The sequence below is a fragment of the Mirounga leonina genome, unplaced genomic scaffold (assembly GCF_011800145.1).
Source record: "Mirounga leonina isolate KUSES-001 unplaced genomic scaffold, KU_Mleo_1.0 Mir_204, whole genome shotgun sequence".
NCBI classification, from domain to species: domain Eukaryota; kingdom Metazoa; phylum Chordata; class Mammalia; order Carnivora; family Phocidae; genus Mirounga; species Mirounga leonina.
In genome coordinates, this window is record NW_023270513.1 from 4,939,648 (window position 1) to 4,945,510 (window position 5,863).

At 34.8% G+C, this 5,863-nt stretch overlaps 1 pseudogene; it reads left to right on the forward strand.

Moving 5' to 3' along the window:
* Positions 1–3,112: 3,112 nt before the first annotated feature.
* On the forward strand, positions 3,113–4,663 carry LOC118025897 (annotated as a pseudogene).
* The last annotated feature ends 1,200 nt before the right edge of the window (positions 4,664–5,863 follow it).

The following is a 5,863-nucleotide window of genomic DNA, read 5'->3' on the forward strand; positions in this document are numbered from 1 at the left end:
CCCCGAAGGGAGGTGGGTGGGAGGATGGGTTAGTAGGTGATAGGGATTAAGGAGTACACTTGTTGTGATGACCACTGGGTGTCATATGTAAGTGTTGAATCACTAAATTGTACACTTGAAACTAATATAACTAACATACTAACTGTATGTTTAACTGGAATTTAAATAAAAACTTCTAAAAATTTGCTACCATCTGTCCTCATACAACACTATCAAAATATCATTGAATATATTCCTTATGCTGTAACTTTTATTCCTGTGTGTGTGTGTGTGTGTGTGTATACATCTTCCACTTGGATTACTCCCATATTTTGGCTATTGTAAATAATGCTGCAATAAACAAAGGGGTGTATATATCTTTTCAAATTAGTGTTTTAATTTAATTTGGGTTAATACCCAGTAGTAGTAGTATTGGATCACATGGTATTTCTATTTTTAATTTTTTGAGGAAACTTCATACTGTTTTCCACTTGGCTGTACCAATTGACATTCCTACTAAGGGTTCCTTTCTCTCCACATCCTTCCCAACACTTGCTATTTCTTGTCTGTTTGATTCTGGCCATTCTGACAGGCATGAGGTAATATCTCATTGTTGTTTTGATTTGCATTTCCCTGATGATTAGTGATGTTGAACATCTTTTCATGTATTTTTGGCCATCTATATGAGGAAGACATAACAATTACCTCCTAATAACAGATCCTCAAAATATATGAAGCAAAAATGAACAGAATTGAAAGGAGAAACAGACATTCTTCAATAAGAAATGGGAGGCTTCAATAGTCTACTTTCTATAATGGATAGAGCAACCAAAGAGAAGATAAGTAAAGAAAGAGAAAACTCAGACAACTCACTGGACCAAATAAACCTAATAGACATATAAAGTACACTCAACTCAAGAATAAGAGAATAAACATTTTCTCACATGCACATGGAACATTCTCCAGGATAGAGTACATAGTAAACCACAAGTCTCAATTGATGTGAAAAGATGGATATGATACAAAATATATTAACTGACCACGGCAGGATAAAGTTAGAAATCAATAACAGAAGAAACTAGAAAATTCACAAATATATTAAAATTAAACTCTTAATTTTAAGCAATCAATCAATGGGTAAAAGAAGGATTCACAAGGGAAATTAGAAAATACCTAAAGACAAGTGTAAATGAAAACACAATATATCAAAATAATGGGACACAGACAGAATAGTTCTCAGAGGGAAATTTATAGTTGTGAATGTCTACATCAGAAAAGAATAAGGATCAAATCAATAACCTCACTTCAAACCTGAAGAAACCAGAAAAGAAAGAGTGAGCTACCCCAAAGCTAAATAAAAAAGGAAATAATAAAGATTAAAGTAGTGATAGGGGCGCCTGGGTGGCTCAGTCATTAAGCGTCTGCCTTAGGCTCAGCTCATGATCCTGGGGTCCTGGGGTTGAGCCCCACACGGGCTCCCTGCTCCATGGGAAGCCTGCTTCTCCCTCTCCCACTCCCCCTGCTTGTGTTCCCTCTCTCGCTGTGTCTCTGTCAAAGAAATAAATAAAATCTTAAAAAAAATTAAAGTAGTGATAAACAAAATAAAGACTAAGCAAACAATAAAGAAAATCAATGAAATCAAAAGATGATTCTTTGAAAAGAAAAACAAAATCACCAAATGTTAGCTAGACTGAGAAAAAGAAGATACAAATAACTAAAATGAGAAATGAAAGTGGCAGCATTACTACTGACTTTAACAAAATTAAATGAATTGTAAGAAAACAGTATGAAAAATTGTACATCAAATTAGATAACAGAAAAATGGACAAATTCCTTGAAACGCACAACTTACTTAAACTAACTCAAGAAGAAATAGAAAATCTCAACAGACCCATAACAAGTAAAAAGATTCAATAACTAATATAACACCCAACAAAATAAAATCCTGAGTTAAATGGCTTCACTGGTGATTTCTACCAAACATTTAAAGAAGATATAATACCAGTACTTTTAGAACTCTTTCAAAAAATTAGAGAAGAGGACACTTGCTAATATATCCCATAAGGCTGGCATTACTCTGGTCCAAAGCCAAATAAAAGCACCACAAGAGGGGCTCCTGGGTGGGTAAGTCAGTTGGGCATCTGACTCTTGGTTTCAGCTCAGGTCATGATCTTGGGGTCGTGAGATTGTGGGGCTCGTTGCTCAGCAGGGAGTCTGCTGGAGATCCTCTTCCTTCCTCTCCCTCTGCCCCTCCCCTCCCACTCTCTCTCTCTCTCAAATAAATAAATCTTTAAAAAGACACTATAAGAAAGAAAATTACAAATCAATATTCTTTATGAATATAGATGCAAAAGTATTCAACAAAATATTAGCAAACCAAATCTAGTAGCATATTAAAAAGATCATTCACCATGACCAAGTGGAATTTATCTCAGCTATGCAAGGGTGTTTCAACGTAAGGAAATAAATGTAAGATATCAGATGAATAGAACAAAGGAAGAAATCCTCATGATCATCTTAATTGATTCAGGAATGGCATTTGACAAAATCCAACATGCTTTTGTGATATACACTCTCAGAAAACTGGGAACAGGGGAAGTTTCTCAACATAAGAAAGGGCATTTATGAGAACCCCACAGTTAACATCATATTCAATGGCGAAACAATGAAAACTATACTCCTAAGGTCACTAGCAAGAAAAGATGCCCACCTTCACCCTTTGCAATTCAATGTTTTACCAGAAGTACTAGTCAGAACTATTAGAAAAGAAAAATGGAAAGGGCATCAGAATTGGAAATGAAGGAGTAAAATTATCTATATTCATAGATTATATGATCCAATTTTTAGAAAACCCTAAAGAATCCACTAGAAGCTACTAGAACCAGAAAACAAATTCTTTAAAGTTGGAGGGTACAGATCAACACATAAAAATCATTTATATTTCTATATGCCAGCAACAAACATTCCAAAAATGAAGAATGCAGTTCCACTGATAATAATATTTTAAAATATTAGATCTAAGGAGAGTATAGCAGGAGAAGCTGTGGCCTCTGACACTTTCACCAGAACAGTCATGCCAGAACCAAGGGGAGGCCCAGGCTGCCACCCTATTGTTCCTCCTTTCTGCTAATTGCTCCTGCATCCTCGGACTCATTCCAACAGCCTGTTAAAACATCTGAATTACTATGAAGTTCTAGGCATGCAGACACATGCCTCAGCTAAGAATATCAAAAAGGCATATTGAATACTGGCCCTGAAGTGGCATCCAGATAAAAATCCCAAGAATAAAGAAGAAGCAGAGAGAAAATTCGAACAAGTAGCTGAGGCATATAGGTGATAACAGATGCTAAAAAATGGGACATCTATGACAAATATGCAAAGAAAGATTAAATTATGGAGGTGGAAATGGAAGTAATTTTGACAGTCTGCTTGAGTTTGGCTTCACATTCCATAATCCAGATGACTTTTTTCAGGGAATTTTGTGGTGGAAGACACCTGTTTTCACTTGATTTTCTCAGAAACCCTTTTGAGGACTTTTCTGGGAATCAAAGGAGCCCCTTCATCATGGGAGCAGGAGCCAAGGCACAGGGTTGGTTTTCTCTGCCTTCAGTAGATTTCCATTTTTTGGAGGTGGGCTTTTTTTCTTTTGATTCAGGATTTACTTCCTTTGGTTTACTAGGTCAGAAATGGTGGGGGGGGCTCACTTCATTTTCTTCCATGTCATTTGGTGGTAGTGGGATGAGCAACTTCAAATCTATATCAACTTCTACTAAAATGGTTCATGGCAGAGAAATCACTACAAAGAAAATTGTCAAAAATGCTCAAGAAAGAAATTAAAGAGGGCCAGTTAAGTCCTTAACAATAAATGGCAAAGAGCAGCAGCTATGCTTGGGTAAGAAGTAATTCAATGCATGCAGTTAACAGAAATGTTAAACTATAACAAGCACCATTTGAGGATTAACAGGAACATTTTTTGAAGATTTCTAAAGAGTTCAACTCTCAGTATAAGTGCACCTCATCTAAAGTTTTTATAAACAGCTCATCAGAGCCCCTATTCGTTATAGACTTTTGAGTTTATTGTTGGGACTACATGATAGTAGCATTTTTTATCTTTGAAATTGTTGTAAATCTCTGTATGTACTTTGCTTATTTTTATTAAGTGTAATCAAAGGTGGCCCCGACACTTTCATTCACTAACACCAGCACAGACCTGCTTTTCCATTGTTTTTGAAATGTGAACTAAGTAGTGTCAGTGTTCTATGAAGTTAATAGTGCCAGGATGAATCTTCTACAAAAATAATTTCAATTATTTTTAGTATTACTATTAGTAGTGAAAAATATTAATGTATTAATCATAATACATGTCTGGTTTAATGTAAATTAAAGATTTTTCTAGTTGTGTATGAATACTGGCAACTTAGCAAGTTTTAACAATTGTTCAAATATGTAACACTAAGCTTATGTTTAAAAAAGTGAAACTGGTAAACTGGGTCTTTGTCATTGGCTTAAAAAAAGAAATGTGAATGTGTTTGGTGCATACTTTCCTAAGTGAGACCTGTAAAAAGTAAATTAATTAAAAATTAAATCATTAGCAATAAATCTAGCTAAGGAGGCAAATGACTTGTACACTGAGAACTATAAAACATTCCTGAAAGAAATTAAAGAAGACCTAAATAACCGCAAAGACATCTTGTATTTATGGATTGGAAGACTTAATATTCTTAAGATGAAAATACTACTCAAGATGATCTACAGATTCAATGTAATCCATATCAAAATTTCAATGACTTGCTTTGTAGAAATAGAAAAACCTATCTTAAAATTCATATAAAATCTCAGGAGACCCATGTTAGTGCAAACAAACTTGAAAGAAATGAATAAATTTGGAGGACTTAGAATTCTGAACTTCAAAACTTACTACAAAACTACAGTACATAAAAGAGTATGGTATAGGTATTATGGACAGACATATAGAGCAATGGGATAGGATAAAATCCCAGAAATAAACCCACACATATATGATTAATTCCTTTTTTTAAATTTTTTTTAAAGATTTTATTTATTTATTCATGAGAGACAGAGAGAGAGAGAGAAGCAGAGGGAGAAGCAGGCTCCCAAGGAGCAGGGAGCCCGATGCGGGACTTGATCCCAGGACTCCGGGATCATGACCTGAGCCGAAGGCAGACGCCCAACCGTCTGAGCCACCCAGGTGCCTGATTAATTCCTTTTTGACAAAGTTGCCAAGACTCAATGGGGGAAAAGACAGTTTTTTCACAAATGTGCTTGAAAAACTGGATATCCACATGTAAAAGAATAAAATTAGATCTTTAACTTACACCATATACACAAATTAACTCAAAATGCATCAAAGACCTAAAATTATAGGGTAAAACTATAAAACTCTTAGAAGAAAACCCTGAAGAAAATCCTAATAACATTGGATCTGGTGATTTCATGGATATGATACCAAACACACAAGAAACAAATGAAAGAATAAATTGGATTTCATGAAAATTAAGAAATTTTGTGCATCAAAGGATGCTATAAAGAAACCAGAAAAATAACCTTTAAGCCATATATCTGATAAGAGATTAGTATCTAGGGTAAATAAAGAACACCTAAAACTCAACAACAAAAAGACAAAGAACCCAATTCAAAATTGGGCAAATGACTTAGACATTTTTCCAAAGAAGATAGACAAATTGCCAATAAGCTCATGAGAAGATGCTTAACATTATGTGTCACTAGGGACATGTAAATAAAAACCACAATGAGATGCTATTTCACACCTACAAAGATGTCTATAGTTAAAAAAAGAAAAGAACAAGTGTTGGTGAGGATATGGAGAATTTAGAACCCTTGTGCATTCATTGCTGGTGGAAAT